Raw genomic sequence first — 21630 nt, forward strand, 5'->3', positions numbered from 1 at the left:
GCGGATGTGGTATACTTAAATTTTCAAAAGGCTTTTGACAAGGTCCCACACAGGAGATTAGTGTGCAAACTTAAAGCACACGGTATTGGGGGTATGGTATTGATGTGGATAGAGAATTGGTCGGCAGACAGGAAGCAAAGAGTGGGAGTAAACGGGACCTTTTCAGAATGGCAGGCAGTGACTAGTTGGGTACCGCAAGGCTCAGTGCTGGGACCCCAGTTGTTTACAATATATATTAATGATCTAGACGAGGGAATTAAATGCAGCATCTCCAAGTTTGCGGATGACATGAAGCTGAATGGCAATGCAGGCTCGAAGGGCCGAATGGCCTACTCCTGCTTCTATTTTCTATGTTTCTACATAGTGTTTTCTAAAAGTTGGCATTTCTGCTTTTATTTTTGTTTGTAAATTTTCAAGATTAGTATTGGACCAAGATATTATGTAATAATAATAATAATAAGAAGAAGAAGAAGAATTTAAAACATTTTTTTCTCAGCTCAAGCTGCAAAAACCTGAGGTGAAGGCGTAGTCAAGCATGCTCATTTGTCAATGTTAAGAACTTCAGGGCTATCCTAGTGCTGTTAGTAATGTGGCTTTCTGAAGATTTACATGGATCTTGCTGTGTAGGTCTAATTGTTTAATGCTATTGTGTAATGACTTTGGGATGATACCAGTTGTAGATATTACTATTGGGACAATGTATACCTTGTTCATGTTTCATAGTCTTTCAATTTCCTCTTTTAATTCAGCATATTTCTGGTGACTTTCATTTATTGATTTCTGTAAGTTATGTGCATTTGGAGTGGTTCTATCTATTAAGTAAGTTATAGTTGTTTCTTTAACCTGCATTATCAATATTATTAGAATGATTTGGCTTCCACAGCCACTTGTGGCAATGAATTCCACAGATTCACCACCCTCTGGCGAAAGAAATTCCGCCTCATCTCTGTTCGAAAGGGATGAGGTTGTTTACACTGGTTCTAGACTCTCCCGCTACAGGGACCGTCCTCTCCACATTCAATCTGTCTAGGCCTTTGTGCTTTGTGTTTCTGCTTACCTCCCTCCAGCAGCTGTGTCCTAGCTTTGCACTCCCTTCAGCCCTCTTTACTCCACCTGTACATTTTTCATTTGTCTCTCTCCCTTTGCCACCAACTCCCATTCACCTGCCAGTCTTGCATCACCACCTGCCCATCGTCTTGTACCCCTCCTCAGCCCACTAATCCTTTCATACCACTCGCCTTCTGCTCTTCATACTGGCCATCTCACCTCTCCACTCTCAATCCTGATGCGGGGTTTCAACCCTAAACATCGACAATTTCTTTTCTCCCACATCTGCTGCCTGACCCGCTGAGTTTCCTCCAGCAGATTGCTTCCGGATTCTGGTGCAAACACACTGATGTGATCCATAAAGTGTTAATAAAACATTCTGACATCTCAGTCCCTGCCTGTGATACCAGTGAATGCTCGTTTCATCACTGCTTCACTCCCATTATTTAATGGAGAGCTGACATACTCAACATTAAAATTGCAAACCGCACACAGCTTTTGGGCATCTAATCGTGACAGATATAACTGTTTTCACCGAATTTCATTGTGTTCAACAAGAAAACAGAGACTGTGGAAGATAAAATGCATTAATTTTCTATTTACGTCCATCTATTTACCTCAGTAATTCAAGATTCACGATTCAAAAATGTTTATTGTCATTCTTAAGTACCAGTGTAGAGGAGAACAAAATTCTTCTTACTTCGAATCCTATACCGCATAAAAATCACATTAAATGTAAATAAAAAAGCAATCGTATAAAATATCGTGTGCAAGTAACTGCTGACTGTGGCCGCATATCCATAAGGCTCGCTTATGTACAGAGATTGATTGAATGTACATAAAGTGACGCTAGGTGTTATGATACGCACCAAATCACGTTAGCTTCTGGGGTTTATATGCTCTCACTCTCCGGGATATGAATAGTTGGCGCAGCCCCTTTAAGGATTCAGGGCCGTCTCGCTAATTGGCAGCCATGTTTTGGCACCAGGATTCAATATTTAAGGAGCACTTGAATGGGGGTTCAGTGCTCTGTTGTCAGTTCTACTTAGATTATCGTCCAGCATCTGGCTTAGTATTCTGTTCTCGTTTCAGTCTCGCATCGTGTCCTGTCTCCAGCCTCGGATACTCCAGCACTTGGGCCCAACCTAGGGCTCACATCACAGCGGGAGTATCTGTACATAAGGGGATTCTGTACATAAGGAAAGCGACTCTTGGCAAGAAGAAACCTTCTAAATAACAGCAGGGCCTATGAAAGCACAGTAGAACAGTGACTGTGCCAGTGTCTGTGTGAGGTGTGGAGTGTAAGCTTAAAGTGGCAGTGCGTGAGGTGATGAAGGATGTAAATTCTACACACAAGACCTTTAACAGGTGCTCACAGACTATGATGTTGTCACGGCAACTACAGCAGAGAACAAGAGACAACCCCAAAGGCCATTCATTTGGGACTGATGGGAGTGAGAGGTATGTGTGGAGAGAAGGAATACATAAAAATAATTGCATCCAGGGAAAATAAAGGCAATGATATATCTTCCCCGGCAATTCTCCAACCAGTACACCTCCACCATATGATCTTCTCTGGGGATGGGCATCCTTGAAGTGAATGGTGAGATAAAATGGGAGTGATGGCCAGGATGGGAAAGAGTTAACAACAGAGACAGTGTGGCATGCTGTGCACCAAATAAAACAGCACATGGGAGTGCAGAATGTCAAAGAAGATAAGTATTTTTATTCAGTTCTGATAAATGTAATTCTCTTCTGATGACGTGTCTGTTTTTTTGTTTTTGTGTTCACTAAAGGCAGGTATGGGTCATAGAAATTTCAGTTACTCATGGAAAACAGTAGACAGCTTTGTATTAAGGTCATGAGCCTGTAACTTCCATCCCACTCCCATTCTGACCTATCTGTCCATGGCCTCCTACTTTGTTATAACAAGGCCCAATGTGAATTTAACCTTGTCTTCAATCTGCAGGCTTTCAAACTCAGTATTTTATTATACACTTTAGGTAATTCTCTTCCTCTGCCCAGATGAGAACCAGCAATTTCTGCTGTAGGTTACCCATCCGTGCTTGTGACTCAGTTTTTCTTTCACTCTCTGTTACCATAGTCTGACCTGCCAGGCTTGCTCTACAGCTCTATATATCTCAACTCTTACCTTCCTTTGCCTTCTTAATCTCCATCTACCTCCAATTCATAGCTGTAATTCATAATTTCTCTCACTATCTCTATTTCCATCTTTAATATCTCTATTATTCCCTTCTGGGGTTCTTCTGAAGACCCTGACCTGGAGTTACACGCTGACTACGGCTCTTTGCGGGAATGGGACCCGTTCTCGGGGTTTCACCACTAACCGTTGTTCGGCACGCCAAGGGCACAGCCTAAGAGCTCAGCTCGCCTTCGGAGGACCGAGATCTCGTGGCTCTGGAGACGGCGGGATCGAAGGCTGGTGTCACAGCAGGAGATCGGTGTGTTGTCGGGGAGTTGGAAGCTCTACGGCTGTGCGCCCAGAGACCCGAGATCTTTGGGCACAGAGCTCAGAAAAAGCGATGCAACGGACTTTTAACATCCTAAACCAGTGAGTCGTTTGTTATGTCTTTGCTCTGGGCAAGAGAGAGCCTGTGGTTGGGCACAGAGCTCAGAAAAAGCGATGCAACGGACTTTTAACATCCTAAACCAGTGAGTCGTTTGTTATGTCTTTGCTCTGGCTGTGAAACAGAGACACCTCTTTTTCCCTTATTAGGGCAAGAGAGAGCCTGTGGTTTGTTAAATACCGGGTGAACATGTAATCTTTGGGGTACTGCAAGTCTCTGTATTTGCTGTTGCTTTGCTCACGTTTGGGTGCTAGGTGGCGAGTGCCAATGCTTTTTTTGCCTGTGGTTGAGGGGGGGGGGGGGATCATTGCTTGCTGCTGCTTATGCGCGAGAGGGAAGGAAGCTGGGGGGGGGTGGTCATTTGGGGTTCTAGCATATAACTGTCGTTCATTCTTTGGGGACACTGTTTTCATGGACAGTTGCAAAGAAAAAGCATTTCAGGATGTATTTGTATACATTTGTCTGATATTAAATGTACCTTTAAAACCTTTGAATGATCTGCCTCCATAAACCTTCAACCGGATGACTTCAGCAACCCATCCCCATAGCAATGCAGTAACCCAATCAGAAGTATTTCCTTTGTCCTGCCCATCCTTTCCCACCTGCCCTACAGCTGGATCCCAACTTGTTTTCTTTCCATCCCAGTTCCGACAAAGTTTCTTCAACCTGAAACGTTCACTCTGCTTTTCCCTTCCACAGACGTTGTCTGATCTTCTGAGCGTTTCCACCATTTTCTACTTTCATTTCAGAGGTCCTGCATCTATGTTTTTTAATCAATATGAAATTTCACTCCAGAATCTCCATATTAAACTGTTTCAGTTCTGAAAAAATAACCCCTTAAGACCAGTGAATTAATTTAATTGATTATACTGCTATAACTGGAGAAGTTGCTTTTCTCGTGGTAAAAGATCAAAAGGGCATGAGAGAGAGAGATTAAACTGAATTGCTGGCATAATCACTGGTGTGTTACTCAGAGAGATAATGTTTGATGTTAGAATTTTAGAGCTGGCTTCAGAATTTGCGGGGGTTTAATGGTATGCACTAAGTTTAATGCTCCCTCTGAGGTTGTTCGCTTAGTAATTTGGATTGACTTCCTAAGTGTTACAACATCTGAGCCAACTGGGGAGCAATTCCATTGGCACAGGGGATAGTAGTCATAGATAGTAATGATAACGGAAAAGATCGTTTGCTCCATGTATTTACATCAACACACACAAAATGTTGGAGGGACTCAGAAGGCTAGGCAGCATCTACAATGGGGAATAATAAGTCAACGATTTGGGCTGAGACCCTCCATCAGGACTGGAAAGGAAGAGAGGGGAGGAAGAAGCCAGAATAAAAAGGTGAGGGAACAGGAAGGAGTATCATGTTGTTCCCTTCTCAATATTTTGTGTGTGTTGCACTGGATTTCCAGCATCTGCAGAGCCTTTTGTGTTTATGCTCAACTCAACATTGTGGCTCAGCAGTTTAGTACAGCTGTCCCACGGCTCCGGGAAGACAGCTTTGTTTCTGACCTCTGGTCCCATCTGTGTGGAACTTGTGCTTTCATCTCCTGGCTCTGTGGGGGCACTGTATTCTTCCCTTGCGTCAAAGGCGTACTGGGAGAGTAGGGATTGCAGATGCTGGAATCTGGAGTAAAAATGAAACTGCTGGGAGGGAGATGGAGGGGGAGAGGAGAGAGAGGGAGATAGATATCACACCAACCCAGGAACCCCCGATTAACTCTAACCAAATCACAGGACTGTGGGAGGAAACCAGAGTATCCAGGGAAATCCCATGCATTCCACAGGGAGTACATACAGAGAGGACTTACTGAGTTGGCATTAGAATTGAGCTCTGGATTCTGGAATGCTCCAAGCTGTAGTCACATCCTGCTAACTAGTAAGCATGACTCCTGTTACAGGAAAATGGGAAGACGAGGATATGGACTCATAAGGTTTACTCTGCTAAGAGCTAGCATGGACTTGATGGGCCAAATGGGCTCCTTCTGGGTTATCATGTGCAAATATGAGCACTATTTGTGCCATAACCTTCAAGGCTATGGACAGAGAGAGGGATGGTGAATGGGATTAATTGGGAAAATCCAGCTTTAGTCCAGAAGGATAGGATGGAACAAATAGCCTCTATTTGTCCTGTAAATTTCCTTTGTTGTTTGAAGATGAAATGAGTAGGATTCAGGCTGGGTGTGTGATGGAGAGGTAAGGTGGAGGGTTCCTGGCATTTCAGGATCATGTTGCAGACTGAATAATATTCAGCACTGCAAATGTCTAATCTGTGTTTGGGAGTATCTCCACTAGATAGAGAGAGCAAATACAATATACCCGATGGAAGGATGTTTGTAAATCACTGTTTAACATGGGTGAAGGTGTTCCGTGCCTGAATAGAAGGAAGGCAGGAGGTTAAAAAGCAACCGTTGCTTCTATTGATATGTGTTCTGTTTCGCAAGTCTGGGCAAATAGCAGGAACTGAGGACATGCTGGCAAAGTATTTGTTATTAGGAAAAAGTGTCACTCAGAATGAAATCTTCTTAATAAAATTAATCTTGCAGGCAGAGCAAGGCAGTTCCCACAACTCAAGGCTGGGCAAATATTTAAACTTACTTTCTTCAAACAAGCAGAAACTTGAATTGAGGTGCAGCATAGCTTTGTGCTTGGAGGGATGAGAGAAAAGGAATGAAACTACAGAGAAAAGTCACGTGAAGAGAAGTAGAGGAAAAATTCACGATGGCTCTAGCACTGTTTGCATTGAAAAGGATTGGCCGCTGTTGCCCTGTTTTGGTGCATTGTTTCCAAAGCTACTCTTTATGGGAATGGGTATAACTGACTGCTGGTGGCACAGTAGCCTAATGGTTACCGCAACGCTGAACAGTACCAGCAACCCAGGATCAATTCCACCGCTGTTAGTAAGGAGTTTGAACATCCTTGTGACCATGTGGGTTTCCCCGGGTGCTCCAGTTTCCTCCTACAGTCCAAAGACAGACCAGTTAGGTTATTTGGTCATTGTGAGTTGTCCCGTAATTAGGCTGGGGTTAAATTTGGGGTTGCCGGGCAGACGCAAACACTAGGTTAAGCGCAGGCAAAAAGGTAGTGAGTAGTGAATCCAGAGTGGAGGAACCAAATCAACCAGTTCAGCTTCAATATCTTCAAAGCAGCAAAAGAGCCAATGAAATATGTTTGGAGTGTAATCAAAACTTGAAAACGATATGTGAGATCATGAGAAGATTTTTTTTTACTCTGGTTTGGTTAAGAGATTTGTACTCAGTGGTCACTTTATTAGGTACCGGACTGTGTGTTCATGATCTTCTGCTGCTGTAGCACATCCACTTCAAGGTTCAACACGTTGTGCGATTAGAAGTGTTCTTCTACACACCACTATTGTAATGCGTGGTTATTTGAGCAACTGTCACCTTCCTGTCAGCCTGAACCGGTCTGGCCATTCTCCTCAGACCTGTCTCATTAACAAGGCATTTTCACTCACAAAACTGCCTCTCTCTCCATGCTTTTTGGTTTTTCACTGCATTTGCTGTGTACTCTGGAGACTATTGCGCATGAAAATATCAGGAGACCTACCTACAATCATCCCACGGTCAAAGTTATTTAGATCACATTTCTTCCCCATTCGGATGTTTGGTCTGAACAGCAACCAAACCTCTTGACCATGTCTGCATGCTTTTATGCATTGAGTTGCTGCCACATGATTGGCTGATTATGTATTTGCATTAACGAGCAGGCATACAAGTGTACCTATAAACTGTCAACTGAGTGGGTATTGCCAGTACTCCATGGGATCTGCACTGGCTGTTGTCTTTAAAGTTTACTTTTACAACATGGGAGCCCTCAATATTCACAACATGTGGTTGAACATTATTGCTTGTCCTTAGTTTCCCCTCCCTAACTCCTTCATTGTACGAAGTGAGAGACCTTCACCCAGTACTATCATTACTATCAGCACTTAGCATTATCAAGGGTCTCACCCATCACTCCAATACATGCTTTGACTTTCTACCATCAAGCTGAAAACTCCAAAAAGACAAGAATAGTCCGGAAAGGAAACAGTTCCTTCCCTCTTTCCCTCAGGCCATCAGGCTTCTAAATTTCCTGCCACACAGAATTCAAAGCGTCACCGGTTAATTTCCTCTGTACCCTACAATATTTAATTTCAGCATTTTACTTTGCTTGTTTATGCATAGTTTATTTGTAGATTTTATTTTTACTTTCATAAGTTATTCTGTGTACTGCTATGCCTTACACCCTGGTCCAGAGAAATGTTGTCTTGTTTGACGGTAGACAGTACATGTATCTGGTTAAATGGCAATAAGCTTGACGTCTATGGTTGAAGAGGAGTTTTCTGGATCGTAACTCAGTGTTGATGAAGGAATATTCGTTACACATCTGTTATAGTGGCACATGATTTATCAGCTAAGTAGGAGGGTATAACGTTACTTCGATCAGAATAAGGATTGATATTACCGGCATATGTCGTGAAATTTGCTGTCTTTGCGACAGCAGTACAATGCAATGCGTAATAATAGAGGAAAAAACCTGTGAATTACAGTAAGTATGTTGGCTGGCTGGTGGTGTAGTGGCATCAGCACGGGACTTCGAGGCAGATGGTTCTGAGTTCGAATGTGGCCGGGGCCCAACCAGGGCAGCAGCAGTAGCTGAGTGGAAGAACCTTGCAATCTACATTCTGATCTTGCCATGAAAACAACTACGCAATCTATAGGTTCAACACTCAACAATAACATATATAATAGTTATGTTAAATAAGTAGTATAAAAGTAAAATTTAAAATAAGTAGTGAGGTAGTGTTCATGGATTCAATGTCCATTCAGAAATCTGATGACAGGAAGGGAAGAAGCTGTTCCTGAATCATTGAGTGTGTACTTTCAGGCTTCTGTATGTCCCCTCTGATGGTAGCAATGAGAATAGGGTGATGGGGGTCCTCAATGATGGATGCCATCTTCTCCATCTGATCATGTTTGAGAGGTGCTACCAACCAGTCTTGCTGAATTTCTACACTGGATTCTGCATGTAGGTTACATTGTATTTTCTCCACCGCAGTTAGTGCTGGTGAATAGTTAAAAAAAGCATGTGCGAAGCGAAGGAAGCATTTAGCCCCTCAAGCTTCTTGTACTAGTTAATTAGATGACTGATTCATATCCATTTTATTTATTCATTATTCCTCCATAACTTTTCTCTGCAATTAATCAAATAAAAATCAATTCATATCAAAGCAGAATATTTTATTTCAACCCAGAACTGAAAAAGAAACACAGTTTGATCGCGTCGTCATATTATGGTGGAGGAAACCCGTTTCATATTTCCACCGCTCTTTGTGGGAAAGTAATCTGCAAGCTAAAAGACCTTGCATCGTTTACCATCTTTGTTCTGCAGTTCCCTAGGATACCTTATATAAATATTCCTGCATTTGACAGCTCCTCTCTCATAAGATGGTATCACTGATTGAATGATGCCCATTAAATTTGACACCCTTCCTAAGTGATGAAATGCTCCTGACACACGCTTCGCATGGTCTGCACAAGAGAAGTTGCGCTCCGTAGAGTGGCCTTATGATATCAACTGTTTTATCCTCAATTGCCAACCTGCTCTTCCAGAAAATCAGATGAACTTTCATTTGCATTTGGCACACATAATTTCCCAGTCCCTCTCACATGCTGCTAAAAATAGATACGTGATAAAAATTGCTTTCCCTGTTCAATTTTGCACTAGTATCTGCATCTGTCTGTGTTTTATATATATATATATATAATACACACCCATATGTATATGTACACACACACACACACACACACACACACATGCATACATATCAATTAAATACAGTATATGCGCGTGCACACACACATTTTATATATATGTATATACATACACACACATAGTATATAAAGGCAGCACAGAGGCAGAGTGGCTAACAGAGTAGTTTACAGAGCCAGCGGAGTTCAAATTCCATCACTTTTTGTAAGGAGTTTGTACATTCTCCACATGACTGTGTGGGTTCCCTCCTGGTGCTCCGGTTTCTTCCCATGTTCCAAACATGTACGGGTTAGTAAGTTGTGGACATGCTATGTTCACACCAGAACCACTGCTGCATCCTTGGACTCTGTTGGTCTTTGATACAGACGATGCCTTTCATTGTTTATTTCTATGTACATGTGACAAATAAAACTAATCTTGTCCTCTCCGTGTATCCTATCAGTCTGAGTAGGCCCAGGATATCGCTGCTGTTCTGCTGGTCACAACCTTCCCCTCACTCGTCCTCCTGGAACAATTAGCTGAAGTGTAGGCTACTGCCAAATGCTAGTACAGGACTGGATGTGCATCTGTGGGTCCTTAGGCCAGGTTTTTTCTCAAAAACCTGCCATATGGCAAAGGGCGCACACCAATGTGACTGCCCACCGCTTTGCTTCAAGGACTTCTGCAAAAAGGATCTGAAGCTGGCTGACATCGATGTGAAGAGCTGGGAAGACGTAGCAGTCTGGCAGCTCGAAGAGGTGTGCAAAGAGCAGAAAATGTCCGCATAATTGAGCTGGCCACCAAGCGAGCTCAACGGATGCAGAGGACCACTCCATCTCCGTTCATCTGCAGCCAGTGTGGGAGCGACTGTCACTCCAGAGTGGAACTCCTCAGCCACTCTAGGAAGTGCACCATCACCAGCTAACTTTTTTCCTGCATTACCCACCGTCTGTCGAGGCAGAGGATGCCAAAAACATTCCAAAATCCATTGGAGGAATGGTTACTTCTATAATTGCAGAGAAGACGGTTTGAATCTGGGGAATTCCCAGGTGTGTTCACCAGAGTGGTAAAGTGGCAAAAACAGATGTTTAAAAACCTGGCTTTGTACTGATTGATGGACGTCAGCTTCAAATAGAATAGTCCATTCTCTTGCTGTCTCTGCCTCAGCATACGGTGCCAACATGTTAGACTTGCGTAAGTTTTTTACACAGAGAGTGGTGAGTGCGTGGAATGGGCTGCCGGCGACGGTGGTGAAGGTGGATACGATAGGGTCTTTTAAGAGACTCCTGGATAGGTACATGGAGCTTAGAAAAATGGAGGTAATTTCTAAGGTAAGGACATGTTTGGCACAGCTTTGTGGGCTGAAGGGCCTGCATTGTGCTGTAGGTTTTCAATGTTTCTGTGTTTGCTGGAGGTTACGTTTCAAAGGTTCAAATAGATTTATTATCGTATATATGCAGTATACAACTCTGAGATTCATGTTCCCACAGACAGCCACAAAACAAAGAAAACCAGGGAATCCATTCAAAGAAAAACATCAAATCCCCAATGTTCCAAAAAAGGAACAAATCCCGCAAAATGGCAAAAAAACAAGTGAGAAGCATAGAATATGCAACACAAAACATGAAACAGTCCAGTCGTATTCAGTTCAGTGCAACCCAGCACTGTGTGTTGGTTAACTTCCGGCCACAGAGCCAGTCTGCCCCAATCAAAATCGCACCAAATAGCAACAAAATAGCAAGCAGAAACACATCATCACATATACTACAGAGTCCAGTCCACAAACCGGATTGGTGAAACCTTGCCCAAGACCCATGACTCCGTTGCCATCCTCCAGCAGCATCAAGAGAGAGAGAGACTTCAAATGCAGGGACCTTCCTCTGGAAACAGGACGAGAGGGAGCCCATTACTTGCAGCCACCGTCCTTTCGGCAGCAGAGTGTGAGAGGGAATTGCAGACTGTCACCTGCAGGTAAACAGCGCTGAACGCCCGCTGCTCTTGTCCTCGATGATTTCAGTCTTCCATGATGCTTTAATTAGCGAGCTCAGCGAGAAACGTATTCGATCACGGGCTTGCGCGCCCACCCCAGGCTTCTTGGCCTCCAGGCCTCACGCTTTGTTCGCAACCTCGCTGAAGCCCCTTGGAGACAGCAAAGCACCAGATTGCTCAATAGGCCTGAAAACACACCACCAAAGTGTCATAGTCCGAAGGAAGTCGTCATTGTTCGCTGGCACCATCTTCCCCCCCGGAATGTCATCACATTCAGTCTTCTGTTCCGTCACTGGTCTGACCTTTGAGCTGAACAACAGAGTGATGTCCCAAAGAGAGTCTGGATGCACTTTGCATCTGACTCCTCAGATTTACAGAAAGGACAACTGTCAGTGAACAGTACGTCCATTCATTTAACAAGATCACCAAAAATGAGGACAGAGTTAAGTACTTTGCTTATGTCACTTTATTTTAATACTTTAATTATTTTAATATCTTGATGTGCTTCTAATTAAGTTTATTTTCAAAGTGTTTTTATCCTCATAATAAATTGAATAATTTTGAATGCCTTTGATAGGATGGATCCAAGTATTTTACAGGATGTGGTGAGTGGCCCAATCACACTTCCACACTTCTTAAGTAGAATAATCTGCTACTAATCACTTTTTTTTCTGGCAAACCAAAGAAAAGAGTGGTCAAATTTAGCTATGAATGTGACACTGAAAATGCAAGTTTAGAATGAAAGGTTGCAGACTCCAGCACAAACAGGCAGCAACTTATGTATTTGCAGACTTACTCAGTGATGTTTAAATATTCCTCCTGAGGTGTGAAGGTAGCCTGAACCTTGTGAAGTCTACCCAATCAGCATTTGTAATGATGCAACCATCTCACAAAGCCGGGCATGCCTTTCAGTAATGATCTTCGTGATCTATAACAAAATAAGCACTTTTGTGACATTGACAAAGGGCACAAGCAAGTTGTGCACAGCAAATTCCCACAAATGTCAATGAGAAAATAACCAGCTTTTTCTTTAACTGATGAGTCTGAGGGGGTTAAATGTCAGAGCACTTAGCTGTTCTGGAAAAACATGTGGCATGCAATCTTTAATATTCATCTCGGGTGCAAGAGGGCCTCATTTTATTGTCACCTCTGATCATATATTGTTCTCTCAGTGCTGCCCTAGGACTGCCTAGGTATATCAGCCTTACCCCTGGAATAGTATGAGCTATTGATCTTCAGTCCTGAGGTTCAGCCAATATTTTAATACTTCCTGAATAAGCTCACTGTGACAGCAATGAGTTAAGCAGGTACTCATTTAAAGTTCTCAGCTGAAGCCAATGTGTTGGCCTAAATAATGTGATAATAGATTTTCTTTGCTTGTCTCTACCATGGCTGTCTTGATAAATGTTTTGTAAGCAGAAGCAGAGGATTAATGAACGTGTCCAAAAGGCACTATGTTTCAGGAAAATATAATTCAAATTATGTAGATTGGGTCCTTCTGTATATATCAATCAAAGTTGAGGTTTGATGACCTCAAGAACCATTAGCAGCAAAGTCCTTCCGATGGTCTTGACAGTCATAACGTGCATAAGATGATTAAAGATTAGCTTTATTTGTTGCATGCACATTGACGCATGCGGTGAAATGTGTCGTTAGCATCAAATCCAATTAGTGAGAATCGTGCTGTAGAAAGCCAGCAAGTGTCGCCACACTTTTGGTGCCAACGTAGCAGGCCCACAACGTCCCAACCCTAACCCTAACCGTACCTCTTTGAAATGTGGGTGGAAGTCAGAACCACTGGAGGAAGCCCACGTGGTCACGCAGAGGATGTACCAATTCCTTACTGGCAGTGGCAGGAAATTGAACTCTGAACGGTGATTGCTGGCACTGTTCTAGTGCTACAGCAACCGCCATGTTACTGTGCCGCCCGTCCGAGGTAACAATTGAATCAAAAGTCTGGACTAAAAGAGAATAGAAGCCAGCAGTAGGTTTGCAAACACACAAACAGAAACTCAGCTATCATATCAATTTGGATCTATGTCCCTGAGAATGCTATTAACCTGCTAATCTACAGCCAAACAGTTAAATTCTAGGATGTGCACCCAAATTAGTTCCCACCAGGTCCTTTAGAAATCCCCTTATTTAATCAACCCAAATATCATACTGCACCTAGACTGAACTGGAACCACATGTAGTGGATAATTGACCTTTGGTGGTGAGCGCCATTGTTAACTCACTGAGCGGAATGAGAAGACACACTGGTACGGGCTGGCAAGTGTCCATGTTATCTGTGAGTATGTTTCTACCCAAACTAATCCACCAGAAGTGGTTAGGCATCCAACCTGCTTCTCTGCATCAGGTTGAAATGTCGCGTCCCAAAACTTCAACTCTTTACTCCCTTCCATGGGTGCTGCCTGACCTGCTGAGCTCTTGCAGCATTTTGTCTGTGTTACTCTGGATCTCCAGCACCTGCAGAATCTCTGGTATTTTTAACTTTTTCAAAGTATTGTCCCTGGTCTTCTATGGAGGGATCTCAACCCAGTTTGGAACTGCACCCCAAATCAAGGGATACTAGCTTACTGTTGAATTTAACAAGGCAATTAGCCTGCTACCTATCAGTGTGTCAGGCTTGAAGCTTGTGCAAGGGTCTGAAGATTGTCTCGGGGAAACCCTATCACATGTATCCTCAGTGTCAAGCTTATCTAGGTTATAGTTATCTGAGGGCAGGAGCCACAGGGGTATTTGATGTCCCTGGATCTGTACTCCCTGAGGCTTAGGTGAATGAGGAGGTATCTGAATGAAACCAACCAGATAATGGTGACAGAGAAAATGCTTCCAGTTTTGGGAGCGTCTAACACCAGAGGACACAGTCACAGAATACAGGAATGTCCCTTTAGACAGAGTTGAGGAGGCATTCTTATAGCCAGAGGAAGGTGAATCTGTGGAATTCACTGCCACAGACGGCTGTGGAGGCCGAATCACTGGGTACATGTGAAGCGGAAGTTGATGGGTTCTTGATGAGTAAGGGCATCAAAGGTAGGAGAATGGTGTTGAGAGGGAGAATAAATCAGGCCATGATTGAATGACAGAAGCTGAACAGCCTAATTCTGCTTCTACATTTTATGGTCTTATTGGAGTCCCGACTCAGATGAAAGATTTATATCCAGAATCCAGCAAGCCCGAGCCCTGGTGGTTATCAGGGAGTCTGCAGGAGTGTTAAATGTATAGCATATTTAGCCACAATTAACATAAGGCTTAATGCAGTCTCACTGTGTCTCAACACCACCTAATTATTTTCCCATCTTGTTCAGCTGGTTTGATCCTACAAGCTGGTTCTGGATCTTTATCAAGGTTTCTCAAATGACATCAGTGCAGATTTCCTAAGTGAACTTTGATAATCTGATAAATGTTCAAAGGAATTGTCTCACAATATTGATGCAAATGATAGGTAAAAGAACCAATGTGTTTGCTGCTGTGCTAGACTGGTTTCTGAATAATCATGTGGTGAGGACAGACCAGAGAGCAGATGTTCCTCATGTAATATTCATTGTTCTTGCATATTGTTAACTAAGCATTAGATAATGTCCTGATGGCTGTGGGCACATTACAACAATTACAGATCTCTCACATTACTTTTGTCAGACTTTAAAAGGAATGTTCTAGAATGTTCTGGAAAATACAAAGCAATTAATTATCAGCAGAGTAAATTGGGATGTTTCATTGAGCATAACAGTAGATAGGAAGAATTTTGGAAAGAGGTTATTAATTCAACTCATCATGAAGCAGTGTGAGGCTGTTGTGTTTAAGAATGTTATTCCTTTTCCAACCCTTTGCAATTTTTGTTATTAATCAACCCAACTTCCAACAACCTTCAGAATCAGAATCAAGCTTAATATCACTGGCATATGTCATGAAATTCATTAACTTTACAGTAGCATTTCAATGCAATTCATGATAAATAAATATAGAAAAAACTTGAATTACATGAAGTGTATATATATATATATATGTCTATTAAATAATTGGGTTAAATAGGTATTAAGAAAAATAAATAATTTTAAATAAACAGGTAGTGTCCAAGGTTTCAATGTCCATATAGGAATCAGATGGCAAAGGGGAAGAAGCTGTCCCTGAATCATTGAGTCTCCCTTCAGGCTTCTGTACCTCCTTCCTAATGGTAACAATGAGAAAAGGGCATGTCCTGGGCGGTGGGGTTTCGGAGATCAATGTAGTTCCCTATGTCATCATCCTTCTGGTTTGCCAACCGGTTTCCTCTTGTTACAGACCTTCATTTTAATGGAAATAGTTTCTTTGTATATATTTAAAAATAAGACATAATTTTGAACACCTAGATTAATTAATCTTCAGTGCTGCAAAGTAAACATATCCATCTTCTCCAACTCTCCACATAACTCAATTCCTAAGGTCTGATAGTTTTCCAGTAGATTTCCACAGCAAACTTTTCAATTCCCTGACTCCCTTCCCATATTGAATGTCTGAGGAACACTTAAAATGATCTCCATCTTTGCTTCGCTTGATTTTAAAAAAACTATCGTCGTTTAGTTCTTTCTTCTTTTAATGCACTTTCCCTTTTACCCCTGTAATAAGTTGGTATTACTTTGACTATGGGTTGAAGACATTCCATTGATAACATAACTGGAACAAAAGGCATCTGTGCAAGAAGTTAAATGGGAGAGATTGAGCCTCCTGTACTACAAAGAAAGGAGATAGGCTTCATTTGTCACATGTACATTGAAACATACAGGGAAATGTGTGATTTATGTCAAACCAAATCAGAGAGTTTTGTGCTGGGCAGCCCACAAGAGGTGCCACACAGGCCCACAACTCACTATCCCTAACTGTATGTCTTTGGAATGTGGGAGGAAACCCATGCAGTCAATGGTGAGAATGTATAGATTATTTATAGGCAATGGCAGGAATTTAACCCCAATGTCACTGTTGGTGCTATAAATGCATTACAGGAACAGCTATGCTACCTTGCGTATTAACAGACACTGCGTATTGCCAAGAGTACAACTTATCAATGGATGCTTTAATTCTCTTGCCCACTGTTCGGAAGGTTTTTTGCTGGGGGCTATTCAAAAAGTGTTCAACCTGAAAATCAGACCAGGTAGCTGTAACCTTTACCATCCTCTCTCAATGGGTAGATATTAACACTTAGATCAACCACCATCTAATTGAATAATGGAACAAAGTCAAGGGACTGAATTTTTGAATTTCCAAGTAGAAAAGTGCACTTGAGTAAGATGTATCTCAATCAATTTTTCAACTGTAATTTCATTGTTGTTTTATTTTAAAGTCAATTTTTATTCATCTCATACTAGTAAATATTGAATCTAAGAGTAATAAGCTTCAAGAGATGATAAAGGAACTAGAACTGAAGGCTAAAAATTGGACGTCACCTACTTTAAGTACACTAAATTGTCCTTGCATTTATTACTAACCTCTACCAAAATCTGTGGAATTGCATTAGTGTTAGCATATTTTAAATTCAAAAGTTAAACCAAATGAGATCTGCCCTGGTTCTGATGGGAACCATTTGCTGATATTCCACCTGGGTTGCCTCCAACTTGATGGCATGGATATAATTTTCTCTAATTTCCAATATATTTTCTCCTCTTCCTCCTTCTCTTTTTCTTCCATTCCCTGATCTGTTTACCATCTCACTTCTTTTCTACTCATGTGTCCAATACCTCAATCTTCTTCTCCTCTTCCTTCCCTTTTTTCCATGGTCCACTGGTCTCTCCTATTAGGTTCCTTCTTCTTTAGCCCAATACCTCTTCCACCCATTTCCTCCCAGCTTCTTACTTCACCCCTCTCCCCCACCTACCCATCTTCCATCTCACCTGGTTTCATCTAATGCCTGCCATCTTGGACTCCTTCCCTTCACCTCACCTTCCTATTTTGGCCTCTGTTCCCTTCCGTTCCAGTCCTGATGAAAGGTCTCGCCCAAAACATTGTCTGTTTATTCCTCTCAATGCCAGACTTGCTTAGTTCCTCCAGCATTTAGTGTGGGTTGATGGTTAAACTTTATTTTAATAAACTATAGTATGTTTGCTAATTGGCATTCAATGTGATTTTGTGGTTTGTTTTTGCTTCTTGACTTTAAAGAAACATATATATATACATATTTTAGCAACACACTCAAAATGCTGAATGAACTCAGAAGGCCAGGCAGCATCTAAGGAAGAAAGTACAGTTGACATTTCGGGCTGAAACATTGACCGTACTTTTTTCCGTAGATGCTGCCCAGCCTGCTGAGTCCTCCGACATTTTGTGTGTGTCACTTGGATTTCCAGCATCTGCAGATTTTCTCTTGTTTGTGATTGGTATGCATATTTTAAATGTCTTTGATCATCAGAGACAATGGGAAGTGGTAGGAAAGGCCAGAGATTGCCAGGACGGTCTTTAGCTCAGGCATTCATTTCAACTGCCTCTAGTCTTGCTGTAGCCGATGGATTCCTCCACTGTACTGCAGACCCACAGCAGCAAGACCAGGTCAGTAACACACACAAAAGGAGGGAGATCAGTTGAGTGGACAAGGGAGTGATACAGAGAGTGAAGGGAAAGATGTGCTTTGTGGTGGGATCCCATTGTATATTGCAGAAGTTACAGAGACTGATGTGCTGGATACAGAGGCTCCTGAGGTGGCAGGTAAGGACAAGGGGAACTCTATCCCTGTTATGGCAGTCGGAGGATGGGATGAGGGCGGATGTTGTGAGGGATGGAGGAGATGTGGGCGAAGGGCAGCATTAATGGAGGTAAAAGGGAAATCCCGTTCTTTGAAACAGGAGAACACCTCAGAAGTTCTAGAATGGAAAGCCTCATCCTGAGAACAGATGTGGCAGGGATGAAGGAACTCAGAACCTAAGGGAATGGCATTTTTACACTGATGGGAAGAGGTTGTCGACAAGATAGCTGTGAGAATCAGTAGGTTTGTAAAGCATATGTATAGATAGTCTCTCTCCAGAGATGGAGACAAAGAGAGTGTTCGTGTGTGTCCAGGCAAATGTTCGGAACTATCAGTCATAAAAGATACGGGCAACAGGGTGGGGCTATTGACCATGGGGGTGGGATCCATGCAATGCAATCACGGTTCAAGGCAGATCCATATGAACAGCCTGCCTCAAGTGAGAAGCACAAATGACATTCTATTGCAAGATTCAAATGAAATTAGCTTGCAAACTAATTGATTTAAATGTGAATGTAAACCACTCTGTGTTCATTTGCAATACACTATGCCTGGAGAGTAATCCAGTACAAATCAGCAGCAGTGTTCAATTTGGCAAGCGTGAGATGAAGCTTTGAAAGATCACAAACAGCAACATGATAATGATCAGATCATCCGTTGAACGTGGGATAAATGTCGGTCAGAGCACCAGGGAGATTTTTCCTTCTCTCTCTCCAAATAGATAAATAGGATCTTAAATGTTTATCTGAGAGGACAGACTGGACCCACTGAAACACAGCTGTGCTCACAGTGTGATTCTGCTTTACTTCTACAGGAGCTAACTATGCTGTTTTAGCCATAGAGCACTACAACACAGAAACAGGCCATTTGGCCCATCTAATCTGTGATGGTCTAGCTTTATGCCCAGACCTATCTACCTAACCATACCCCATGATACCTCTCTCATCTTTGCACCTATCCAAACTTCTTAAATGTTACATTTGAACCTGCCTCTCGCACTACCACAAATGTATCATCCCCTGAGTGAAGGAGCTCCTCCTCAGATTCCCCTATCACCATCAACCTGTGCCTTCCAGTTCCAGTCTCACCCAACATGAGGGAGGAAATCCTGCATGCATTCATCCTAATTATACACATCATAATATTTTTATACATCTACAAGATCTCGTCTCATTCTTCTACGCTCGCAGGGAATAAAGTCCTAACCTATTCGATCTCTCCCTACACCTCAGGTCTCCAACTCTTGGAAACATTAATGTAAACTTTCTCTGTACACTTTCAATCTTACAGACTTAGAATACAAGAGCATCTTTTTAGAACAGAGATGAGGAAGACTTTCTTTAGCCAGAGGATGGTGAATCTGTGGAAACCAAGCCTTTGGATACATTTAAAGCAGAGACTGATAGGTTCTTATTTAGAAAGAGCTTCACATGGTGAGCAGAATTGATGGGCTGAAGTGTCGATTTCTGTTGCTATGCTTTACAGTCTTATGGTCTTATTGATGTCTTTCCTGTAGGTGACCAGAACTACACACAATTTAGTCTGACACTTAGGGAAATCTGCAACTTTCTGACTCCAAGGCATATGCGTTATCAACCATTGTTAAAACTACACACGATGCAAGGCAGAAGGAAGGGATTCCAGGAACAGAATTATTTTATTTTTTTAGTTAGGAAGACGCTATTCAGTTTACATTTACAGAGAAATTTGACATGTAATTTCAACTTGCCCTTTGAGAATAAACCTTCATTTGCACCTCTGACAGATGAGATATATTTTTTTTTATTATCTTGTATCTGGGACATGTCCTCCTTCTGATGGTTGACAGGGGTTTTACTTTGTATTCCTGCAATGTCTAATGAAGAAACTAATGCTTCTGACAAACAGAACAATTGCTTCTCTGTAAAGGGAAATATGTTTCCTTCCGATCAGCGGTTCACTAACTTATTTCAGCAAATGTCGAGTGGGATTTACATTTTTTTTAAAGCTTACTTCTGAATGCTTATTATTCCTTAATTAATACTTAATAAATATCCGGTCATTATCAATTTTGTGTGTGTGTGTCAATTAACTGCTGTGTTTCTAAGATAACCACACACACAAAATGCTGGAGGAGCTCAGCAGGTCAGGCAGCATCTATGGAAAAGAGTAAACTGTCGACCAATGTTTTGGGCCGAGACCCTTCATCAGAAAGGGGAGATATCAGAGTAAGAGCCGGGGGTTGGGGGGGGGGGAGTGGAGGAAGAAGTACGAGGAGGCAGGTTTTAGGTGAAACCAGGAGAGGGGGGAGGAGTGAAGTGACGAGCGGAGAAGTTGATTGGTGAAAGAGATAAAGAGCAGGAGAAGGGGGAATTTGATAGGAGAGGACAGAATAACATGGAAGAAAGAGAAGGGAAAGGAGCAACAATATGGGAAGGTAAGGAGATAAGGTGTAAAACATAAAACATATCTCATTTTGGGATGCTCAGACATTGTGAAAAGTAGTTAATTATAGATATTTTTCCTTGAGTGTTGGTCTTCCTTTATTTGAGTGTGATGACTATCTCAGGGACACTCCAATTACAGCAAATATGTTTACACCACTTTAATTTTATTTTAACCTGTATATTTTAACTTAATTTCTGTAGGTGTACAGTGAAAAGCGTCATTCCAAAGAAGGCACAACAGCGCCCCTGCTTACTTTGAAGTTTGCGTTGGCTTGGGATGTCACCAAAATCTTTGACAAGCTTCTATAGATGTACATGGCCTGGTAGGACAATAGTGATGCCCAGGAATGGTAAAGGCTACAGAAAGTGATGGATCCAGCCAAATCTATTATGAGCAACGCCATCCCCACCACTGAGTATACTTACATGGAGCACTGCTGCAAGAATCCATCATCAAAGATTCGCACCATTCAGGCCATACCCACTGCTTCCTACAACCATTGGGCAGGAGCTACAGGATCCTTGGATCCCACACTGCTAGGTTCAGGAGCATCTATTACCCTCCAGCCATCAGGTTCCTGAACCAGCATGGATAACTTCACTCACCCCAACTCTGAACTGATTCTACAACCTTCAGTCCCATTTTCAAAGATTCTTTACAAATCATATTTTCAGTTTATTTTTGTATTTGCACATCGGTTGTTTATCAGTCTTTATGTGGAGTATTTGCAAATACTATTATTTTTCTCTATTTTGTAAATGCCTGCATAGTATATTGGAACATACATGTACTTTGTTAATAAATTTTGCTTTGAACTTTCAACTTTGAACCAACAGGTCAGAGAAAGACCTTAAGATTCAATCAGAATTTGGCCATAGTACCAGGTTGCTTAACCGCCAAGACCATATGCACTATCTGGCACAAACCATCCCGACATCAGGAGAAGTTTGACAATGGGTAGCATGAGACAGGGTTGATGGCTGCCTGCCTGCTATATAGACCTCAGTATTGGAAGGAGAGCGTGCACAGAAGGTGGAAAGAGATGAAGAGGGACTATTAGACAATAGGTGCAGAAGTAGACCATTGTGGGTATTCGCTTGCTGGGACTGTA

General features: G+C 42.1%; 1 long non-coding RNA gene across 1 annotated transcript in view; it reads left to right on the forward strand.

The window, feature by feature from the left end:
* Positions 1-21335, forward strand: part of LOC132381089 (uncharacterized) — a 45016-nt gene extending 23681 nt beyond the window's left edge. Inside the window, exon 6 of the long non-coding RNA XR_009507928.1 lies at positions 20720-21335. This is a non-coding gene — a long non-coding RNA (uncharacterized LOC132381089). The remainder of the gene's footprint in view (positions 1-20719) is intronic.
* The last annotated feature ends 295 nt before the right edge of the window (positions 21336-21630 follow it).

This window comes from Hypanus sabinus, chromosome 25 (assembly GCF_030144855.1).
Source record: "Hypanus sabinus isolate sHypSab1 chromosome 25, sHypSab1.hap1, whole genome shotgun sequence".
Taxonomy (NCBI): Eukaryota; Metazoa; Chordata; class Chondrichthyes; order Myliobatiformes; family Dasyatidae; genus Hypanus; species Hypanus sabinus.